The sequence below is a fragment of the Podarcis tiliguerta genome (assembly GCF_965153285.1).
Source record: "Podarcis tiliguerta genome assembly, chromosome: 3".
Lineage (NCBI taxonomy): Eukaryota > Metazoa > Chordata > Lepidosauria > Squamata > Lacertidae > Podarcis > Podarcis tiliguerta.
The window spans coordinates 103507557-103532436 of record NC_139536.1 but is presented as its reverse complement, the minus strand read 5'-3'; the positions used below and the strand labels follow the sequence as shown (position 1 = coordinate 103532436).

The 24880-nt window shown below is 42.3% G+C and overlaps 1 protein-coding gene across 6 annotated transcripts in view; it reads left to right on the top strand.

The window, feature by feature from the left end:
- The window catches only part of MACROD2 (mono-ADP ribosylhydrolase 2), a 987387-nt gene that overhangs the window by 183906 nt on the left and 778601 nt on the right, over positions 1–24880 (top strand). The gene's annotated exons all lie outside the window — the stretch shown is intronic.

Sequence of the window (24880 nt, the reverse complement as noted above, 5' to 3'; positions counted from 1 at the left end):
ATATAATCTCCAACTCCCCAATTTTCTAGAGTTCTTTTATTTCTGGTACTTGTCCTTGGTGAATTGCTGTCCCTGATTTGTTGCTTTTCCTTTGGCAGAGAATTTGGAAAACAGCCTACAGGTAGGGACAGGTGTGGAGCTGCTGAAACATTTCCAGTGGATGCCAATTTCCAAACAAGATATACCGTTTAATCTAAACAACCTCCCAGAAGTATTGATGGTTTATCAGAGGATTAGTGGGGTGAAGCTGCAGAGGGAAGCAAACTCCACTTTCCCCTTCAAGACGCATCTCTTAGAAGGGCTGGTTGCATTGGAAAAACAATTACCTTCTGATGAAGCAGCCTTGGTAGCGCGGTTTGAGTTGATGAACATTCAGGCTCAGGGAAAGATCATAAATACAGTAGGTTTCCTACGATAAACTTTGCTCTCCCTATGGAGAAAAGAGAAAGACAAACTTGCCCTAAGGGAAGGCCTTGTCTTTAAAAGGACCAATCTTTGTCCTGAGCCTCTTGAGTCTAGACACTTCAGGTTCATCTCAATAATGATATTTCTTTATTTAGTATTAATGTCTGCGTCCCACAGAGAATTCTTTGCAGACTTCACAAAACGTTTAGGCATCCCTGTAGATTGTTTTGGGGACAACAGGTAATCTATCAGGAAACTCTCATAATGTTGTGGGAGGTGAGCAAACTGCTTGACTGGGGCAAACAATTTTTACTTGAAGTTATAGCTATGAAACATTTTTTTAAAAAGCACAATTAAGTTTATGAGCTACTGAATGCCTTTGTGGGTGATTGATCCACATCTGAATGGAAAATGTAAACTGTCCGATGATGTACTGCAGAAGGCAGACGTTTGTACATTTCTGCAAAAGTTGCTCTATCCTGATATATTTCTTGTTCCATTTTAAAAAATATTTTACTATTGAAAGTTCTTTAGGATTCTTTATCCTCTTCAAAATTCAAGTTCTTCACATGCACCTTTTGCAGTATTATCTTTGTTCTTTTCAGAGGATACTGCATTTCATTTACCATGCGATTTTGTTGGTTTTACTTTCTGAATAACCTTTTTAAAAACTAGTTATTTCTCTGAAATCTTCTGAACTGGTTTTCTTCACCAGTTACTTACAAAGCTTTTCAGCTTTGTGGATATTCTGAAGTAAGGTGGATGCTTTGCATGATGAAGTCGCCAGAAGCACTGCTTGATATCAGATGTAAGTTTCTCTATTCTAGTACCCTGAGTTCTCTAGGAAGCCTAAAAGCCAAATTTGAAGACAAGATCCCTCCATTGCTGTGGCTTACTAGTAGTAGAAGAAGAAGAGTTTGGATTTGATATCCCGCCTTTCACTCCCTTTAAGGAGTCTCAAAGCGGCTCACATTCTCCTTTCCCTTCCTCCCCCACAACAAACACTCTGTGAGGTGAGTGGGGCTGAGAGACTTCAGAGAAGTGTGACTGGCCCAAGGTCACCCAGCAGCTGCATGTGGAGGAGCGGAGACGCGAACCCGGTTCCCCAGATTACAAGACTACCGCTCTTAACCACTACACCACAGTGGCTCTCAATAGTAACTGCTATTCAGTGACATACTGCCTCTAAACCTGGAGGTACCATATAACCATAGTTACTAATGGCCGTTGATAGACCTACCCTCCATTCATTTGTCTAATCCCCTTTTAAAACAATCTAGACTAGACACGGTCACTGCATCTTTTAGCAGTTAATAGAGACAGATTTCTTCATTCCTCAGGCTGGTAGGACGTTATTGGAAGCTTCTAGAACCTCAAGGATTTCCTAATGAATACAAAAGCAAACAATAAAAAACCATCCTCTAAAAACACCCCCAGAGGCTTTCTGGAAAGAATTTCTTGATTGATCAACTTTGTCTTAAGTTACATGTATAGCAGAACTTACTATGCCTGACACTAGGAATATTCCCCCCCCTCATTTCTTTACTTTTAACACTGAACCTGAGGAAGAGTTTCTGTGAAAGCTAACTCAGTATTTTGTGATTTTTTTCAAAAAAAAAATGGCATTATGATACTCTCCGAGTTTGGATTTTCATAACTGTTTTTGTTTCTAGTAGAATCTTCCAGGAGTACATCCCAGGGACCATCTGAATTATTTATCCTTTGTGTTATGTCCCCATGAACAAGCTGTGTCATGTCATCTAAGATTTAATTCTGCATGTCTGGAGACTGATCACTCTTTGTTTCCTGGGACATGCTCACAAATCTCTGCCAAGTCTTTCATCCTGTTTGGGGGTCTATTCCAATCAATTTCTAAATAAGCTGTACCCTTCTTTTTCCTGTCAGTGACTGAATTACCAACCCATGAGAAGCATACAGCTGAGCATGTGTTGTGAGGCATCATTAGCACACAGATTGGTTGGATCCCTCCATGGCTTTTGTTACCATTAATCATGGGATCATTCTGAAGTGACTGTCTGAGTTGGGACTGGATGGTGCTGCCTTGTAGCAGTTCCAGTCCTTCGATAGTTAACTCTGAAGATGATACTTGGGTGTTGTATTACAGTGGTGCCCCGCAAGACGAATGCCCCGCAAGACGGAAAACCCGCAAGACGAAAGGGTTTTCTGTTTGCAGAGGCGCTACGCAAGACGAATTTCCCTATGGGCTTGCTTCGCAAGACGAAAATTGACGAAAATATTTGAGTTTTTCCCCCGCTCCAAAACCCCTTTTTCTGAAGCGCTAAGCTGCTAAAAGCCTTTTAGCAGCAAAACCGCTAATCCCATAAGCCTTTAATAGGCGTTAATAGCCCTTAAACTGCCAATAGCACTAATAGCGCTAATCCGCTAATGGGCTTGCTTCGCAAGACGAAAAAACCGCAAGACGAAAAGACTTGCGGAACAGATTCTTTTCGTCTTGCGAGGCACCACTGTATTTGGCCCCATGAAGCCCCCATTGTGAGCTTTTGCATTTATTTTAGCTTTAATTTTATCCTCCATGCTGTTCAACATTACATAAAACTGCAGAGTGGGGTTATCCGAAGTTTTGGAGTGAATTCTTATCACTACATGTATTTATCCTGTTGCTGAATGGTGAAGGATTCTTCTTTCTGGGGAAGGGGTGACTGATTTTTTATGAGTGAACTTTTAAGGGTATTTTAATTGGTATATTGCTTTGTTTCGTTTTGTTGGTTTTTCATTCTATAGTTGCTGTGAGTTATTTCAGGACTTCGTTAGTGGGGAGCAATGCATAAATCAAATAATTATTATTATTCTTGACTGATATGGGGAAGATGTATTTCACATATCATGTAAAACTGGAAGATGAGCATTTTCCATGCCTATGGAATATGAAGCAGTTACAGTTCAATTTAAAATAGAGCAATCAACCTATTTCTTTTGAAAGATATGATCGCAATCAGATAGCACACTTAAATGGTATAATTAAACTTGTTCAGATGAGAAATAAAATCCACCTAATTAAAAACTATAACCCAAATCCTTACTTTTTCTCTCTCTTGCTTTTTGTTCAACTTTTTTTTTAAAAAAAGCAAAATTCAAGATAAAAGGAAAAGCTTGTCTTTCTACACTAGTACATCAGGGGACATCTGCCCGTTACAATGTGTATGCCATGCTGGTGACACATCTCAAATTAAACTAATGTAGTGGGACTTCCTTTAATCCAAAGTATTTCAGTATAGAATTTTCTTTCCTTCCTTCCTTCCTTCTACATTTGTATGCCACCTTTGTGCCAAAGCACTCAAGCTGATTTACAGTTTAAGTCCACTTGCTTTTTAATAGACACAATGCAAAAAGGACAGTGAAGAGAAAACAAGCAAATGCAAGTACAAAAACTTCCATATTGCTACATAATGAAGTTCCATATTGGTCATGAGCAATGATCACTGCAGGTAACAGTTGTCGGAGAAAAAGATTGAAGTGAGAGTTGCTCCCACCCAGTCCAGCTACCTCACATCTCCCTTTGACATGGCTAGGTGGAATATTTTAGGAATCAAAAACTCATTCCATATCAAGTTATTCCAAGAGTGAAACCAGCAAAGCTCTGTATGTTGTTCATTCAGTTGAATCTGTGAGAGTCCACCTGAAATTAATGTATGTTGTACACCTAATCTTTTGTAGTCCATGCTTTCTCTCTCTTCATTGAGGAAATGCATTGACCTGGTTCGCACATTGCATGATGCCAAACCACGGCTTAGTGTGAATATGTGGCATCCAGGAAAGGAGATTATGGCTGCTTTGCTCCTTCCTGGTTGTTTTGCTGCTGTGTCATAATTTGGCTTTGCATGTTCTCTGAACCCAGGCTTATGCTTTTGCTCTCACAGACAACGTATGAGCTATAAACCATAGAACAAGCCTTGGTTACAACACATGACTAGTCTGGAGAAAGCTGAAGTGCGAGCCTCACTTCAGATGATATGCTAAACCAAACTATGGCTTAGTTTTGTGCAGCACAGTGCCAGAGCAACAAGGAAAGGAGTAAAGCAGCTGCAGTCTGCTCTCCTGGAGTCTGGATGCTTAGATGTTTTCTCTTAGTCATGAATTGCTTAGCATTATGTGCAGGACGCGGGTAGCGCTGTGGTCTAAACCACTGAGCCTAGGGCTTGCCGATCAGAAGGTCGGGGGTTCGAATCTCCGCAACGGGGTGAGCTCCCGTTGCTATGGTCCCAGCTCATGCCAACCTGGCAGTTCTAAAGCATGTCAAAGTGCAAGTAGATAAATAGGTACTGCTCCAGCGGGAAGATAAATGGTATTTCTGTGCGCTGCTCTGGTTTGCCTCATGACCCAGAAGCTGCCTGCGGATAAATGCCGGCTCCTTGGCCTATAAAGCGAGATGAGCGCCGCAACCCCAGAGTCGTCTGCGACTGGACCTAACGGTCAGGGGTACCTTTATCTGTACTTTATGTGCAAACTAGGCCATTAATTAATGAAGTTGCACATTGCTTGGAATTACAAACATGTGGGTGTCATTATTTCCCTGAAAGGTGCATTAGTTGCAAAGCAGAAATATGAACAAATCATTCTTTGATTTAAAATTTGAAGCGAAAGAGAGAAAAGAAAGAAAAATGTTAGTAAATGTTTGTTTTGCCTTGTAGAACCATGATGCCTTTTCATTAATCCACTGTGTAGGACTCTTAGCATTTTCAATGGACTAGTTTTGAAATTATAGAGAATCTGTCAAGGAAATGTGCAAATTGAATGATATAGACTACGGTAATAATGAGAGTGCAAATTAAGTGTAAATTACACCTTCTGGTGATTTGCTGTATCTTCCTGTGACTGTGATTAAAAATCTGTACTTCAAAGGTGAAGTTTTACCTTTGCCCCCAGCCAACCCCTCCCCCCAGGGAAATTAGTAGCATTGACAGGTAGGCAAAACAAGACAGATGATTAATCTGTTTAGTTCTCTTGCTGACATTTACACAGTTAATTGTGTAGCATTGATGCTCCTTAAATTGGCCTGAATATTAATGGAAGATTTGGTTAAACTTGAAAGCTGTTTGTTTAGGGAAATCACTGGAGAAATAAGAATGCTTCATCAACTTCAGATTTCCATCACAGATTTTATGACATATCATGGAACATAAGTGTTTTTTATGACTTGTAAAAATGGCTTCAATATTTTACATTCTCTGCTTCAAGGATTCCTGATTGGCAGTTGATTAGCTTTTTGCTCAAGTCATTATCTTTTTGAGTGAAATTAGTTGGCTAGAAAATTGCATTGTAATTCGCCAGTGGAAACTAACATTTCAAAAGCTCTCTCATGATTGTGAATCCTTTATCTTTACGAATATAACATGAATTATTTTTGAGCATGTTCTAATAAAATGCTACTGTTTGCTGTGATAGACTGGTAAATGTCCAATTTTGGCATTCTTTGTGCCAAGTCCATATCCTGGCCAAGTCAATCTCCAAATAAATGGGGTTTTAGAAGATGGCTGCTTGGTGGGCATTGCCACAGGTTAAAATCTGTTATGCTAGTATGTTCTGTTCTCCCTCAGATAATTTAAAAATACATAATTAAAATGGCCCTGATTTCGGGCAGTAGAGAGGAGCATCGTTCCTTGCTAGCTATACAATGAACAAAGCATCCACTGAAGGATCCACAGGCTCATAGCTCTTTCTGCATGAGCAGTACTTACCCTTATCATAGAATTGTAGAGTTGGAAGGGACTCTGAGGATCATCTAGTCCAACCCCTTGCAATGCAGGAATATGGAGCTGCCCCATACAAGGATGAACCTTGGCGTCATCACCACCACGCTCTATGCAATTGAGCCAAACCATAAGATCTTCCTTGGACGCCTTGCTCAGAGTGCCCTGCAGAATCAAGTGAGGTGGAAACCCACCAAGGAGAGGGCCTATTTGTCAGGTGACACCCTGGCAATGGGACAAGCTTTCCAAGGGTTACTGTCTGACATCACTTTGTTATTTTATTTGACATAAGGTGAAGATCTTTCTGTCTACCAAGGCCATTTACATAATGTATGCCATCCTAGACCCACATTTTTAAAGTCTGAGTTGTAACTGTGGGGGTGTGATCAGTCACTGAGGTATTTGCGTTGCCTTTGAATTTATAGTTTATGGTTCATTTTGCAGTTAAATTTATTGCGTGGCGAGTTCCTGCCCCCACCAGTGGAAATAATGACACATGACACAATTGTTAAGGTTAATGGGCTAAATAAGACCACAACTTTATTGGTTACAGGTGATGAGCTGTATTGGCAGGCGGCAAAGAGGGAGATCCCCGGCCGCATTCTGCCTTAAATAGGGCAGGCCACGCCCCCTGAGTCCCCCGATTGGCTGGCCAGGGGATGACGCGGCCAGGAATCCCCCCAATCGTGCAGCAGCTAGTTCCAGCCGCTGTGCTTATGTCGGGGCTGTGACGCCCACAACCCCACCTCCTCCGTAGGGTGGAAGTGGCTTTGTGAGCACCCAGAAAAGTTTTGTACAGTGGCATACAAATGGCACTAAAGAAATAATAAAATAACATAAGAAATAACTGGGATGTTGATAATTGTTTTCAAGGCAAAAGGCTGTGGTTATACAATATATGCAATGAATATTCTGTTTAATTTCTCACGTGTGACATGAACAGCTCATGCTGGAGAGCAGATAGTTGTCTCCTTTTGTTTTAGGACCACAACTGAGGAATAATAAGCTGTGACAAATTTGAGTGGTATGAGGAAGAATTTTCTTCATGTTCTTCTGCTGCTTGGCTAAAGAGAGCAAACACGTTTTTTTGTAAATGGGCCTGTAAACAGAGCATCAGCTCAGGAAGTAGAGGAGTTGCAACAACCTCTTGTATTTTTTCTCAATTAATATTCTTAGCTTTTACAACCATTGTGTACATTATTCAGGCAATATGCATGGTTCCCAAGGTGGGAATACAGTACGTACATATACAAAACTATGTACACCAATATTACTTGAACATAGTTTCCATTGAAACTTGGGGCATGTTCTCTCTAGGGAGACCTTTAAAATTGGGGGGCGGGGTGGGTATTGTTTTTGTTTGTTACTACTTTATGTGTTTTATGTTTTCTACATTGTAAACTGCTGTGTGATCCTCGGATGAAAGGCAGTATGGAAATTAAAAATAAAATAAAATGATAAGTCATTAATAATTTACTCCATTGATTTAAATTAGGACTACGTTCAACTGATTTAGACTGAAATCTTATACCTACTTTATTGGGAATAAGCCCAATGGGATTCAGTGTGACTTATTTCTGAATAAACATGTATAGAATTGTGTTGTTGATATGTGTTGGGAGCAGTAATGAGGTAAACTGCTATGCCTCGGCTCTAAAGGGGAGGGATTTCCTGGGACGTCTGCCAGGAAATGACGTGAGCAGACTGGAATGTTCTTTGTGTGCTGTGAAAGCGAAAGCAGAGTGTGTCAGCAGCTCGCTCGGTGAGAGGAGCTGGCAGAGATGGAGCTGAACTCTGATGGATTTTTGCCAATGTTATCGGAGCAATAAAAGACTTTAAGGAGAGAATCTGCCTTCATTTAATTTAAGCCTTTATCACACGTATGCTGCGCTTATTCTGCTAAGGTGTTTTACAACAGAGTTTCACGCGGCGGAAGCGTGCTGGACTTCAAAGAGGGCCATAAATCTATCTGGGAAGATTTATTGGCAGCACCGGACTAATTATCCTAACAAGGTTATGGACTTCAGCATGTGTGGAAAAAGGCTTTGAAGCTGCGGAGGGCTGAGATCGCGTGTCAGATCTTCAAAGGCACAGCGGAAAGACTCAGACGCAAGGAGCCAACAGCCACACAGACTCCCGGTTTTGGCTGAGTGAGTATAAGCCGACAGAAGGGAAGGGCCATGGCTCAGGCAGCTTCAGAAAACTTTACTATCCCCTTTGAGAGACTGAGTGAGTAGAAAGGGGCTGAGAAGGGCGGAAGATGGCTCTGAAGCACAGTTTTGGCTGTGAGCCTTTGCCATGTCAGAAGCTTACCCCCAGCACGTGGCTGGCGTGGAGCTTTCATGTGGAGCTTTCCCTAGTGGGGGCAGATTTGTGGGGTGTTGTCCAGAAACCCCAGAAGGCAGCAGAGAGCACAGAGGTGCAGAAAGAAGAGGAGCAGCGTGTACTAGCGTTTCTAGCAGAAAACGTGGACGTACACCTGTTACCTCTGGTACTAGAGGCTAGAAGGCCTAGTGCAGCGTGGCGAGCACTCCAAGAAGCTTGTGAAGCAGGAGTGGGCCAAGACGTGGCTGCTGCGACACCAGAAGGGGCAGAGAGCCAAGATGGCGCTGAGAGCCCAGCTGAGAGCAGCTGGGAGAAGCTCCCAAGAGAGGGGGGCAGTAGAGCTGCTGTGGCTGCTGCAGAGAGCTGCTTTGATGCTGAGATGAGTCTGTTTGAGAAGCCTGGAGAGGGGCCAAGCCCAAGCTGGAACCCCAGACCCACCAGACCCACCAGAGGGGGTGCAGGTTATCGACCTGGGAGCCCCAGGGGTGCTGAGAGTGGGGGGGCAGAAAAAAGCAACAGCGCAGAGAAGCCTCTTTCTCCAAAGGCTACTACCATAAGCTGTTTACGTGAAGGAGCACAGAAATCTTCCCGTGGGAAGCCGTCTACAGTGGAAGCCTTCAAGGTCGGACATCTGGTGAAAGCAAAGACAAAGCGTCGTTCTTCCACCTGGCTGCATCTATGGCTACAGTGAAGAAAGCCAACACAGGCCCCAGCCGAGGGGGCAGTGAGAGGGGGGTTGTTGCTATGGCGACCCAGGAATGTCAACAACACAACTCTTGGACTGTTGTGATTGACAGTGGAGCTTCAAGCACTTTAGTGCCCTCTCCTGGTCTGCTGAGAGATTGCAGGAGAGTAGAAACTGAAAAATATGTGACTTTTGCGGATGGAAGCAGAAAGCGACTGACTGCGACTGGATTGTTTTACTGTCCTTTTCTTAAGCATGAAGTTAAGGCTTTTGCAGTGCCTGGTTTGACCAATTGTCTGTTAAGTGTACATGATTTGCTAACAGAGGGCTTTCAAGTTTCTTTTGCAGGTGACAAGTGCGAATTCTACAAGGATGGCAAACATGTCTATACAGTGCATGCCAAAGACAATTTGTTTACTGTTAACCTGTCTTTGTCCACAGGAGAAGAAGACGCAGAAGATGCCAAGGGGCAATGTGTGAATGTAGCGCCCCACAATGGTTGTGCTCATATTTGGCATAGACGCTTTGCTCATTTGGGGTGGGCATTTCTTAGAAAAGCCCCAAGTTTAACTGAAGGGTGTGACTTTAAGAGTTGTGACAAGTTTTTAGATTGCAATGCATGTAAGCAATCTAAGATTGTAACTTGCTCCTATCCGAAATCAGAGAGACGCACCACACAACCTTTTGAGTTGATTCATGCAGATTTGTGTGGGCCAATGGCGGTGGAATCTTTGGGGAAGTCAAAGTTTTCTTTGATTCTGGTTGATGATTTTTCGAGATCCGCCTGGACATTTGCTTTGAGAACCAAAGCTGAGGCAGCAAAAATGATTAGGGATTGGATCATAGCTGTGGAGACGATGTATTCCGCCAAAGTTAAGGCCTTTCAGAGTGATAGAGGTTCGGAATTCACTGGATCCGCTCTGCAAGACTTTTTCAGGGAACAGGGGATTAGCCACAGACTCACTGCTCCTTACTCTCCGCAACAGAATGGTGTGGCAGAGAGGAAAAACAGGACAGTGCAAGAGGCAGTTTCTGCAATCCTTTGGGATGCAAAGCTACCCCAAAAGTTCTGGTCTGAAGCTTGGAAGTATGTGGTACATACACAGAACAGAGTGTACAACTCTAGTGTGGGAAATACACCGTATTTCTTGCTGCATGGAAAAAAGCCCAAGGTTAATTACTTCCGTGTGTTTGGTTGTGAAGCCTGGGTGCTTATTCCAAAGGCTCTACGCAGAAAAGGCGAGCCAAGAGCAAAGAAGATGATCTTTGTAGGGTATGAACCTGGCTCAAAGGCCTGGAGGTTTGCGTACCCCAGTGGTGATCAGTCAAGACTGGTTGTGAGTAATAGTGCAGAGTTTTGTGAGCAAGCAGGCTGGGAGCGTCTGCACGCAAACCCAGAGGTGGTTATGCAACAGTCCTATGACTCAGACGTTGTTGAAGAGGAGGATGATGAAGTGGTTGCAAGGGACCAAGGTCCAGAGCAACAAAGTCCAAGACAGGGACAACTTAGACTCCCTCAGGGAGGGGAACCTAGAACACCTCCTCTGACAAGAGTCAAGCTTGAACCAAAGAGTGAGCCTTCTTCACCCATTGAGCCAGCTGTGAAGCCCAAGAGGCGCAGCAGGTCAGAGGGGGAAGATGCTGAGGTTGAGGAAGAAGAAGCAGTGTCACCAAGGGTCACACTGAGGAGATCAGCGAGGACAAGGAGACCTCCTGATCGGTATGAGGCTTCAGGTGTCTGGGTAGGTTCAGCTAGATGTGAACCTGAGTCCTTTGAGGATATTCAGAGTTTACCTGAGGAAGAAGCAGCTGAGTGGCACAAGGCAATGGACAAAGAGTTGAAGTCCATGAAGGATCTAGGTGTGTTTTCACTCACTGAACTGCCACCAGGCAAACAGGCAGTAGGTTGCAGGTGGGTTTACCGTTTGAAACCCACAGAGACTGGGCAACCACAGTGTAGAGCAGAGGCTCAGAGAACGCTTGTAGCTTGTGAAGCACTGAGAGTTCGGAATGTGTGTCAAAGCGTTCAAGAGGGATTAGTAGCACTGAAGTATTGTCCCTCTGCGAAGAACCTAGCCGATGGCTTAACAAAGCCACTCTCCTTCCAGAGACATGGAGAGTTTTGCGTAGGTTTAGGTTTGGGACGACCAAGGGTCGATTCTACCCTCCGATCCGAGGCAAGAGGGGGTGTTGGGAGCAGTAATGAGGTAAACTGCTATGCCTCGGCTCTAAAGGGGAGGGATTTCCTGGGACGTCTGCCAGGAAATGACGTGAGCAGACTGGAATGTTCTTTGTGTGCTGTGAAAGCGAAAGCAGAGTGTGTCAGCAGCTCGCTCGGTGAGAGGAGCTGGCAGAGATGGAGCTGAACTCTGATGGATTTTTGCCAATGTTATCGGAGCAATAAAAGACTTTAAGGAGAGAATCTGCCTTCGTTTAATTTAAGCCTTTATCACACGTATGCTGCGCTTATTCTGCTAAGGTGTTTTACAACAGAGTTTCACGCGGCGGAAGCGTGCTGGACTTCAAAGAGGGCCATAAATCTATCTGGGAAGATTTATTGGCAGCACCGGACTAATTATCCTAACAATATGTACCCAAGCCTACTCATTTTGACAAAGTGAAAATTTATTCAGTCAGTTTATTCTCCATACCTTAATGTGAATGTGCTTAGTCACCGGTTTTTATGTACATCCTCCCTCAGATTCCCATTAACCACAATATATAAATAACCTTTGATTGATTGATTGATTGATTGGATCATTCAACTTGGCCCTCCAGCTGTTTTGGGACTACAGTTCACATCATCCCTGATCACTGGTCCTATTAGCTAGGGATGATGGGAGTTGTATTCCCCAAACACCTGGAGGGCCAAGTTTGGCCATTGGTGGTCTAAGGTATTCCTGAGTAATTGGATTACAGGTAAAAATAATAATACAGGTACTTATAAAAAATGCAGATACCAAACACCATTTAAAAATAAGTATTCAATGCTTTCTCTCACAAAAAGAATGGATTCTTCTTGTAATATAGCTGCTACTACATATTCATGTGCAAACTTAAAACAAAGTGAGTATGTTTTCTGCTTCGGAGAGCTTCTTTTACCCATATATACATTTATTGAGTATTTAGTAGATTAACTGATAAATCAGCTGAAACTCATAAGATTAGTCCGTGAAAGCTCTATTCATGAGTTCTAAGTGCTTCATGATATGAAGGAGAGAGCGTAGAGATGATCATCCTAGCTTCACTAACACATCACTGTCATCTTCCATGAGGCCAAGGAATTATTTCGGGAGCACAGTACCTGCTCCACTTGTGTAGACTCCCTCCATGTTTAGAACCCTTATTTTAGAACCTCTGTCATTTAGTGCCTCTGCTCAGCATCATAAAGAACATGGCACATCATCTTTGAATTCAGTTGTGATGCATCACCAGATCATCCAATTTTGGGGCAATTTTTCCAGTCAATGCAAGCTTTCCTTTTGAGATTAGTGCAGTTGGCTGCACCATGGAGTCCCATTTTATGGAACGATAGGTGGAATTGAAAGGTGTTTTTAACATACCTCCCTTCTCCCGTGTTCCCCCTTCTACCCCTCAGTCCTTTATTTCAAAGACTGTTAGTAATATTGCCTTAGATGTTTTGTAGATCAATAAAAGAGAGGAATAAAAAAAACCCCTTCAGTTTAGTGACTACTGCAGCAATTATTATGCAGCTGTTATTTTGACTTCCTTGTTTCTAGCATTTTGATATGTTTACTGCATACGAAGTGTTTTTCATCAAGTTTACATGACTAATACTCAGCAGAAAAAGAGGAAGCGACTCTTGTAATTAGTTGAGAGTTTTATAGTGTGATTTGTTGATAAATTACTGCATTGGAACACTTATGAGATCTGACTCTTTTTCAAGCACACCTGTTCTGGGGTGAATTTTCCACCAGATTCTATAATTTAACATTTGACAAGTGTTGATTCAATGTGTTTAGAAGATATAGCATAGAAATTTCCCAACTTTTGTCAAATGTTGGTGCATCTAATGCCACAGACCTGAATAAGCATGGAGCTTCATCACTGTGGAAAAAAACCCTCTGTTCTTTGCGTCCATAGTACAGTGGTGCCTCGCAAGACGAAATTAATTCGTTCTGCGAGTTTTTTCGTTCTACGAGTTTTTTCGTCTTGCGAAGCACCACTGTGTATTGACTGTTTCCCATAGGAATGCATTGGTGGTTTAAAAAAAAAGGCACAAGATGTTTCATCTTGCGAAGCAAGCCCATAGGGAAATCTGTCTTGCGAAGCAACTCAGAAAAAGAAAAACTCTTTCGTCTTGCGAGTTTTTCGTCTTCCGAGGCATTTGTCTTGCAAGGTACCACTGTATATGGTGTTTCTACATGTACCTTAATACTAAACTACATGTGTTTTTAATCATTTAGTTAGCCTTTGAGTGAAAGCTCTTTATTTCACAAATTGCCCGTGTGGTATACTTGATCTAGATCAAGGGATGGGAGATAGGGAGATTTTAACCCTTCAGTCCCTACTGCAATTCTGATACGAATCAGGGCTCTTCCCCACTCATGCCTGCAATTTGTAATGGGAAAAAGAGCTTACATTTGTTCTAATGCAGGATGCAGAACACCTCCCTCCCCTGTCTAGACCACAGCAGGGGAAAAGGGTTAAAGCCCCATACTTCCACTCCTGATTTGGATACTTTCCCCTCGAAACTTTAGGTCACACTCAATGGCAAACTGCATAATTAATTAAATAATTAATATTTTTAAACTTTGTATATCACCATTCATCCAAAGATCTCAAGGCAGTTCATAGTATAAAAACGCAAAATGCATAACAAAGCAAAGAACAAAAACAAAACAAAACAAAATGTGATAATTAATATCTCGTATAGCTGTGCTGCTGCATGTAAAACATGCCGGAAACTAATTTTAGCAAACTTAGAATTATGCTTCCTCTGCCTGGCATTTTATAGTGTACAGTGGTACCACAGGTTACATACACTTCAGGTTACATATGCTTCAGGTTACAGACTCTGCTAACCCAGAAATATTACCTCGGGTTAAGAACTTTGCTTCAGGATGAGAACAGAAATCGTGCTTCGGCGGTGCGGCAGCAGCAGGAGGCCCCATTAGCTAAAGTGGTGCTTCAGGTTAAGAACAGTTTCAGGTTAAGTACAGACCTCCGGAACGAATTAAGTACTTAACCTGAGGTACCACTGTACTGGGGTTTCACTTGAAGCAAACTCCAGACCCACTGAAAACACTTTAGAAGTGGTGATTTCTGAGTTCATCGGAAACATCTCTTTCTACCAACTATTGCTATGTAGCTTGAGGACCTTAATTCAGATATACTCATTCAAGTATATCTTAATGCCAGTTTATGCTTGCAGGTTTCCCATGGGCATCTGGTTGGCCACTGTAAGAACCGGATGTTGGAGTAGATAAGCCAGCAGGTTCTCCTTGTGATCTTATGCTCTTAGTTTTAGTAGCATGCTTTTATGTTGAGGCCATCTTCAGGTGCGCTTGCCACAGCGGGTGGTAATCAAAGCGAGGACCATCTCAGTAGTGCTGGTGGAATTTCTTCCACTGGGAAGCTGGTCTGGCATGAATATCACTATATGTTTATTATTATTTGTCTCTTGTTCTAACTGTTACTGCCTACTGATGTAGTTTTTATCATATTTTTGTATTTGTATTTTATACTTTCTTCCACTTGTACTTGGTATTTGATTCCATTTCCTTTCTGTGTAAACTGAATAAATAAATATTAAAGCTAAGGAGGCGAATAGAAATATTAAAGAGTAGGTGGGCAGATCCTTTGGATCATATTTCCCTTTTACCTAGGGAAGATGTAAGCTGAAACTTTTTATATCCAAAGCAATGCTCCATACATCACCGTGTCTTTATTGCAAGATAATCCCCACAATTCTATGACAGCAGGCTCAGACTATGTCATGGCCAGTGAAGTCAGGACAGAAAGCTTTCTTTTATGGTCAGAAAGAATCCCATAAATTTCAACTAGGCCCCTGCATGCTCATAATTCTGTTCCAAATCTGCCACCATGCAACTTTATAAAGTCTGTGCCAATTGCCACAAGATATTTGTAGGAGCTATCAACCCATATTGCTTGAAAGACCAACTTTCTCTGAGGGGGGAAACACACTTTTGGGAGGTTTGCTTTGCTATTTACTTTCTTCTAAGATTTATACCTCACCCTCCAGTGCCGGCTGAAATTTTCAGGGCAGTTTACAAAAAAAGTAAAGAAAAATTCAACATTACAAAACTCAACAACACAAATAAAAACCTTTATCAGACCCACGCTTAAACCCTTTCAGTTAAATATGGGCATATGGAGACAATCCATTGTCTTATCAATAGGCTTAAAAAAGAAGGCTGATGGCTGGCAAAATTTCTCCTGTTAAGGGCAGCTTAATACCACACGGCACTCGAAGACACCCCTGCACTATCAAGTATGCCCAGTGACATTTCTTCCAGTATTTGTGGCATTCTAGATAAAAATACGAAATGGAACCATGTTTTATTTCCATTATTCATGCCTGCAACCATTTTGTCTACCAGATTCCCATCCCCACCACCACTCAGCCTGCTGATACAGAAATTCTTCTGCAGCTGCAAGGCTGAGGCCAGCCTGCAACACCCCACTTATGTCTGCCATTACCCCTCATTTTACTCCTGAATGAGAGGAACTCCAAGAGTGCAGGTTAATTTTCAGCTTCGGAACTACCAGCCATCTCCCAAGTTGCTTCTGAACCAGTTTTCCCCTCACCTCCTTTCGGTTGAAGCATATAGTAAGGGCTGGCATGCAGGAGGAAGATTTCTGTATTGTCGAAAAGATACGGTTAAACATTAGGTTCCAAATTAAGAAGCTTTATTGAGATTGGGAATGGAGATATAAGTGACGAGTAGGAAAACAGATAGGTGCCACTAAAAAGAAACAGTAAAACAGTGTGCCACAGCGCTGTGGTCTAAAGCATTGAGCCTAGGACTTGCTGGTTGGAAGGTCGGTGGTTCAAATCCCTGCGACGAGGTGAGCTCCTGTTGCTCGGTCCCTGCTCCTGCCAACCTAGCAGTTTGAAAGCACGTCAAAGTGCAAGTAGATAAATAGGTACTGCTCTGGCGGGAAGGTAAACAGCGTTTCCATGTGCTGCTCTGGTTCACCAGAAGCGGCTTAGTCATGCTGGCCACATGACCCAGAAAAATTGTCTGCGGACAAATGTTGGCTCCCTCCGCCAGTAAAGTGAGATGAGCACTGCAACCTCAGAGTCGTTTGCAACTGGACTTAGCTGTCAGGGGTTCTTTACCTTTTTACCTTAAGCTAAGCTTAAACAAGACTTTCAAATTGACCTGTGAAGAGCAAGGTTCACCTTTGATATTTATTAGATAACAAATTTTCATTATGGAATGATCTCAATTTTTAACTCTGTGGGATCAGAGGAGGGGCTTAATGGGGAGGTAGATCCTCCAATCAGGTACAGCCATGTGAGATTAGGAGCACCACTAGTGGCAGAGTTTTGACACTTGGGAAATGGCATGTCCATCACGTACATATACGGTAACAGTCTGTTGGCACTTTGCAACATCCCAGGAAGGTTGAAATCAAAGTGAGAGAGATTTTTAATCTACTATTGGTAAGCAGAACCATTGGAAAGAAACTTTAGCCTTTGCACATAGAGGATGTTTGAAATGTTGCTGTGGGGTTGCTGTGTGATGTTGAGGCTAGGCCATTGTGTCATGTACATGTAATTTTTTTTAAAGAGACAGACATTTTATTCTTAGCCCCTTCTAGACCATGTTTAGTTTAGGCATTTTAACTTTTAGTTTTGGGTTACAAAACAATATATTGATATTTTGTTATAATTGCCCTGTATATATAAGCCGTTTCATGTAAGAGCTATTATACTCTTATGTGGGGTTGTGGGTTTTTTTGCCTCTTGTGAATAAAGGCAACATTTATTAACTGAAGATAAACTTTTTAATAAACTTGCAATATTTAATTCCTTTGCTCAAAGACATTAGCAAAATTAACAGCTTATTGGTAGGGGTTAAGCTCTGCTTTTGGTACAGAACACTAATCTAGAAAGGGGTCAGAAAGGGAGCTTTGACCTAAGGAAATATGACTATAAAAAGACCACTTTGAAACATGACCTTTACATTAGTGCTCAAACTTGCATGCTTATCGATCACCTATTGCCTCTCTAGAAGAAAACGCTGTAAATCCATCAGCTATTGAGCACAAACTTAGAATCTTCAAGGCTTTTCTCTAAGAACATGAAAAACAAGATTCCTCATTTACAAAACAAGAAACAGACACATGAGAACTCCTAAAGAATCAGCAAGTATTAAGTATTGTTCATAAAAAGATAGAGGTGGCATTACTGGGAAAAAATGGAAATGACATCTTATTGAATCATACTTTTTGTATCTGCAGTAATAATCTGAAAAGAGGAAAATGCTTTGCCTTGTTGCAGGAAACCCCCCCCCCCCCCATCATTCAGTTTGTACAAACATCACACACCCACACCCACATGACGTTTCTGTTATAAATTCATAGTAAATCAACTATACATCAGATTTACACCGGTCCACTTTTATTTTGCTCCATGAAGAAAGGACTATCAAAGGGGATAGGTTTGATAGAGGACGGCCATAATCCCTTGAGCATACCAGCACGTACACAGGAGCCCTGCCCAGTTGTTATGCCAACCCTGATGGTCCTAGACAGAAGACCATCAAGGTCACAAAGAACTTGCATATAGGAGTGGATTCAGCACGGACTGGAACAAAGGACAATGATCAGCTCTTACCTCTGGGGGCAGGAAACTGCAAGCTCCCCTTTGTCACCTGGAAAGTACTCATGAGGAGGTTGAAAGGAGAAACCAGCCAGGTGACAAAATACTCAGGTTACCTCCACAAACTCCTCCCGCAGCCCCTCCTTTTTGTGATGTATCAATGATGTAGTTGTGATGTAGTCTTAGGGGTGTAATTTGGGGGATTAGGTACCCCCCTCTGCCCGTTCGGGCCAGTCTTGCCAGACTCTAGGGTTGTGCGCTCATCTCACTCTATAGGCCGTGAGCCAGCGCTGTCCGCAGACACTTCTGGGTCACGTGGCCAGCGTGACAAGCTGCATCTGGCGAGCCTGCGCAGCGCACGGAATGCCGTTTACCTTCCCGCTGGGAAGCGGTCCCTATTTATCTACTTGCACCCGGAGGTGTTTTCGTACTGCTAGGTTGGCAGGCGCTGGGACCGAACGGCGGGAGCGCACCCCGCCGCGGGGATTCGAACTGCCGACCATGCGATCGGCAAGTCCTAGGCGCTGAGGTTTTACCCACAGCGCCACCCGCGTCCCTTAAAAGTTGGGGTCTTCTTTTGTTCTTGGCTTCCATCTTGCTTCATCTTGTTGTGGGTGGGAGTCCTGTCGCGACAGTTTCCAATAAAGGCCAAGCCTACAGGCTGCTGTTTTGCTTCAAATTGTCCTGGTTGGTGTCTTTGTTTTTTTGTCCAAGGGAGCCCTTGGATTCCTCCGTTAACAGCCTACATTTTGTAGGGAATATTTGAACCTGTTTCCTGCACATGAGTATGTTTTATGAGCACAAGATAAAAACTTCAGCTATATTGGGGTATCCCTCCCCCAGCCCCAGCTTTTAATCTTCTGAAGTGTTAAAGTATTACTTCCTGAAGCTTTAGATTATTATTAAATCCATATTTTGGTAATACTTTTATTGGGACAACCAAAATATCAGAATAACAGTGTGCAGGTTTTTGAGTTCCTCAGGCTAGATGGTAAACAGGGCAATGTGAGGCTGCGGGGGGGGGGGGGAGGAGAATAATTGGCTGATATTGAAGCTATAAAGTCTGCATTTGGTTGCAATCCTAAAATGGAATGGGAAATACATTCAAATGTGCAACAGAAAAAGTCAATAAAAGCCAAATTGGGCAACTAAAAGAACTTCATTTTAATGTGGGTAAGGGCAAAGGTGTCATGAAAGGGATTTCTAAAGAAGAGAGGGGAAATCAGGCCTGGGTCAAGACATTTTACGTTAAGCACAATATAACACTCCTTCCCCATGCCATGTAAAGAAGCCGATTGAACTGGTGGATGGTGGGGATGGGTGCCCCGGGTGCCCTCACTGAGGGGGGTGACATTCGGTGCGCCGCCTCCCCACCTGCGACTCCCAAGCCTACCCCGAGCTGTCGGTGTAAGGGGGGGGAGCTGTGCCGCTTTACCAGTGGCATTCCCCCCTTCCCCCTTCGTTTTGATAGCTTGGGGGAGGTTTGGGAGTCGCGGGCAGGCGGAGTGCCAAATGTCCGCCATGGGCAGCTTGCTCCGCCCCCGGCTGCAGGGTGTGCGCGCCGCCCTGGGCAGCCAAGCGGCTTACTCACACCTGGGAGGGCACCCTCCATGCCACGCCCCCCTTGGGAGTGTGCCTGCCCTGGGCAGCGCAGGTATATGCTCTGCTGGACAGAACCTGGCACATTTTGAATTTTAAGTGGTGAGTTCTTCTAAATTTGTCATAGGTGGTTGTTAGTAGAGAGCTAGGGAGTGGTTAGTTGGTATTTTGAGTTTGTTAAATCATAAGGCAATATGAACTCTCCATTATGCCCATAAAATACGGTTAATTAGGTGTGGAGTTTCAGTTTCATTGGTTGTGTTTTGCTTCAAAACACTGCTATATGTCTTTCCTAATTTTCTGAAAATTTACCAAATGATATTAGCCTTGGCTGGGGGAAAAACAACTCTTCTTGATGTTAGAAGATGGTGGAATACTCTGTAGGTAGAAGGTAAGGCCTACTCTGTTTTTCTCAGAAAGGTTTCAGAGCACTGCTCTCAATTTTATTATAGGACAACAAATTTAATATGAGTTTTGTTTAAAACATCTTAATATGTTTGCCTAGAAGGCAAAAAAGTGCAATAAAAGCTGTAAAGCTTTAAAGAAAACAAACTGTGTTTTGTATTCCCTTATCTCTTGCCCAATAGCCTCCTTTTACAAAATATCAAAGCTGTACTTAATAGCCAGCTTGCTTAGGTTCCTAACGTCTTCTGTAGAAATTGGTATAAATTACTGATAGTAAGTTTCCTTGCATCTTACTTCCAAATGTTATGAAAGAATTATTTTGACACTCCTAGGATTTTTTATTTTATTGAATATGTTAAGCTCTTCTACTGAGGAATGGTTAGTGTTCATCACTTTCATAATAACCTGCTTTTATACTCAAGCTCCCAGCACTGAAGCAAAGCTACGCACAGTGTTCGTTTCTTACATGCTTAAAGACCTTTTTGCACTCTTCAATAGAATGCCAATACACAATTCAAACATTGCCCAGCATGTAATAACACTGTAGATTTTCAGTACTGTAGTGAGGCAAAAAATTTGCAGACTTCCTTGCAAAGAGCTGCATATACAGTGGTGCCTCGGTTTACGAACTTAATCCATTCCGGAAGTTCTTTCTTTCTTTCTTTCTTTCTTTCTTTCTTTCTTTCTTTCTTTCTTGGTTTTCACATATTACAATACAGATGTACCAAAGCCAACACCATTTCCTCCCCAGGAAGTCCATTCTTAAACCAAAGCTGTTCTTAAACTGAGGCACACTTTTCTTAATGAGGCCTCCCGCCGTCAGTGCCCTTCCACTGTTCGGCTTCCGTTCGTGAACCAAGGCAAAGTTTGCTAACCAGAACACTGCTTCCTGTTTTGTGGAGTTCATATACCAAATAGTTCTTAAACAGGGCTGTTCTTAAACCGAGGTACCACTGTATAGCTCTAATATTTTTTGTTACTAAGTCTGAAGGTTCCTCTGATTTCAGAAACCAAGTTGTCATTTTGAAAGCGCAAGAGTGACTTGAAGTCCCCTTTTTTTAAAAAAAAGTAAATGTTTGGTTTTGAAAGGTGTGGAACCTTGGAAAGAAAAGACGGTGTTCTTTTGAATACCGTCTTTTGGCTCCTAGCAGTTTGTTTTGGTGTGTAGTGAAGCGATATATTTAGACCAGTGTAACTAAATGGAGCGAAAGAACTGGGGAAACAAGCAGTGCAACCATCACACCCACTGTAGCAGAAATGGGAGCAGAGCCATGAATTTCTAATTGGCTGGTTGGTGATAACAACCATGCCCCATGCAGGCATTGCTTTTAAGAGCATTTTAGTAACAGCTTAACACTTACTTTCCTTATGGGATTAAAGGAGCCTTATGTGCTCAGAATGTCATATTAAGTTCTGTAAAAGTATGTTAATAATCTCTGGATTTCTCTCTCCACAAAGCAGCATAAATGTGTCAAGTCTTTTACCGATAAGACAAAAATCTGATGACCAACTGTATACAGTTAGGCCGTAAATGTTAAGTACCTTGATATTTAGATTTATTTATATTCATTTCTTCCAAAAATGCAAGCCAACTTTCTTGAAATGTGGATCATGATATGCACATCTCAATAATAATAAAAAGCACCACTCCGTTCCCCCCTCATTAAAATGAATACATCCTGAATAATCAGTGAAGCAAACCACACTATTGAGTATCTGAAAAGATTTTTTTATATTAACTTATAAATAATTTAGCTTAAGCATCTCTTTCAGGAGAAAGTAGTAAAAAATAGGGGCTGCTACTGAGAAGTCTCTGTTCCATGCCCCTAGAGAAAACCTTCCCCCTTTCTTTCATTTTGGAGTATTACAAAAGACCTTGGTCAAGTGAAATTGAGAGTTCCCTCGCTTTCATTCCTCACTCTTGCTACTCCAGTCCTGCTAGCAAAGAAGGAAGAGAGGAAAGTTTCCAAGGAGAGTAGAAGATAACTTTATGCCATCTGATTGAAATCTGGTGCAAAGAGGACACAGACTGTGGCCAGATACAACCGAAAACATGTTCTGCTCAAGAGCAATTGCTTCTAATGGCCCTCACCAGTTCATTTTAATTAACAACTAGTGTAGTTTTTACTGATTTCATTCCAGCAAGTAGCATTCGAAACTGTCTGCGGGTTTATGTCTAGCATTCATGACTTCATAACTGCAGTGCAGAACTTTCATCTATATATGTCTGTTTGTACCTTCTTTTCCATCCTCTAAGCCAGTGATGGGCTACCTGGCCTTCAGGTGTAAATAGACTACAACTCTCCTCAACCCTGACTCTTGGTCATGCTGGCTGGGGCTGGTGGGAGTTGGAATCCAACACATTCGGAGCTACAGGTTTCCAGAACCACAGAATGGTAGAATCGGAAAGGATCACGAGGGTCAGCTATTCCAAACCCCTGCAAACCTAATGTGGGGCTTGAACCCCCAACCCCGAAATTAAGAGTCTTATGTTCTACAAGCTGAATTATCCAAGCTCAAGATGGTTTACATGAATATTTTAACATGTCCTTTCCTTTGTCTTCTCTGTTCCTCTCCCCACATGCTGTACCAAACCCATACGTTTTGTTTAAAACATATGGTTTATAGGATGCTATTTTATATAAATGAATGCTATAGAATGCTACTTTATATAAATGAAACAAATCTGCAGCAGAATGAGCTGCTTTCCATTCCATGTCCTGCTTCTTAGACGAGTTTGTCTGTAAAACTCACAAGTACTGTGACTGTAAAACCTCCAAGTACTCTCTTAATTCATATTTGCTTTCGCACCTTAATTTCCTAATTCAATCCAATTTCCAAAGTACCCACACACAAACACAAACTTTAATATTTGGTACTTTGGGTGGAGTCTTAGGCACTGCAATGAATTAATTGCTGCCAAAAATATTTTAGTGTCTTTTCTGAATAGACTTTGAATGGTTCATGAACGTGTAAATGGTCAAGGCCAGGCATAGGCAAACTCGGCCCTCCAGGTGTTTCGGGACTACAGCTCCCAGCATCCCTAGCTAACAGGACCAGTGGTCAGGGATGATGGGAGTTGTAGTCCCAAAACATCTGGAGGGCCGAGTTTGCCTATGCCTGGTCAAGGCACACCGCAAAACCAGTTTAATCAGCTGCCGATAGCCCACTTTTTCATCTGGGGCAAGTTGCCATACACAGTCTGCACCAGGCTGATTCCTTCAGGCAGTCTTTCGAGAGCAGCTCCAGACAGAGCTGCTTTCTGTTTCAAGTTAGACTTGTACTCTTAATGGAACTCATTTATAAGCTTCTTGAAAGAGATTTATTTTCAGCAGAAGAATTAATAGTTAGGCCAACCATAGGGGTTTAAGGCCGTCATTTAACAGATTCAAGTATTGCTTAAGGAACTGTCAACATTGTGATTCTATGGATAGATGTTACTTATATCTCTTTTGCTCCAGCCATCAAAACAGTATTTATACTAATTAAGCTTGTATTAGCTTGTTTAGTGGAAAACTGAATAAGTAAATAATCATAGCTGTCAACTTTCAGATTTGAAAATAAGGGATCAGCAGCCTCACCTGTCCCGGGGACAGTCTACGGGATATCTAACAATCCGGGATAGCAGTGGGAAACGGCACTGGAATAAGGGAATTTCCGGCAAAAAAGGGAAGGTTGACAGCTATGTAAATAATTCAATTTATTTATGTAGCAATAGGTGTAACAATCCCCAAACACCAGAGATAATTAGTATGAGCTAATTAAAATTATACTGTTCAATAGATTAGAAAAATGGGCATCATAGTTAGAAGAAATATTCATGTTTAATCTGATTAAAAGAATATTAGGAACTCTTTTTTTTTTAAAAAAAGTTTCATTATCAGCATGGTTTAGGGGACTTATTTTTATATTTTCAGTTTGAGAATGATTCTGGAATAGATGAGATATGAAATAGGGCCAGTGCTTACAAAACAGTACCCTTCCTGATGGTGGATCACACATAAAGTAAAAAGGTAAAGATAAAGGAAGTTTGGATGGTTAACTCCAGTCAAACTTGACTATGGGGTGCAGTGCTTAATTTGCTTCAGGCCAAGGGAGCCAGTGTTTGTCCTCAGACAGCTTTCAGGGTCATGTGGCCAGCAAGACTAAATTGCTTCTGGTGCAATGGAACACCGTGATGGAAACCAGAGCGCACGAAAATGCCGTTTACCTTCCCGCAGCAACGGTACCTATTTATCTACTTGCACTGGTGTGCTTTTGAACTGTTAGGTTGGCAGGACCTGGGACAGAATGGGAGCTCACATTCCCATTCACCTTCCAATCAGCAAGCCCAAGAGGCTCAGTGGTTAAGACACAGTGCCACCCACTCCCTACATGTTGACAGCGTTACATCTCTGTAGATTTTGCAGGAAAAAAATATTCATGAGCCAGAGCTAGTTAATCATCTGTTCATAGTTCTTTCTGACAAAGTCCATGTTTAGCTGTCGTTCTGCTATAATTTTTCCAGCTTCTGTTAATCTGTGGAAGAAAGCAGCACATGCTATATCTGTACAGGTCCTTGGTGTCAGGTTGTTATATAGGAGAAATTAGGAGCAATTCCCAAACTATTTGTTATGAGAGATTTAAGGAGCACAGGAAGCTGGTTTATCACAGGTCATGCTGTTAACTTTTCTAGCTCAGTATTGTCTACTGTGATGGGCCAGTAGCTTTCAGAGTATCCTCAAATATGGACTGGTGGGTCTCCCTATGATTAAGTACAGATACACAAACACACAGCCCAGCAGCCCCTAGATCCCTGGCTAGTGGCAGAGGTCAGAATGTGATTTTCTTCAGCTGTACAGTCCCTGGGCAATTTTTAGTTGAAGCGGAGTGTTTATATTAATTACTGTGATCCATCTGCCAGAGTTATTTTCATTC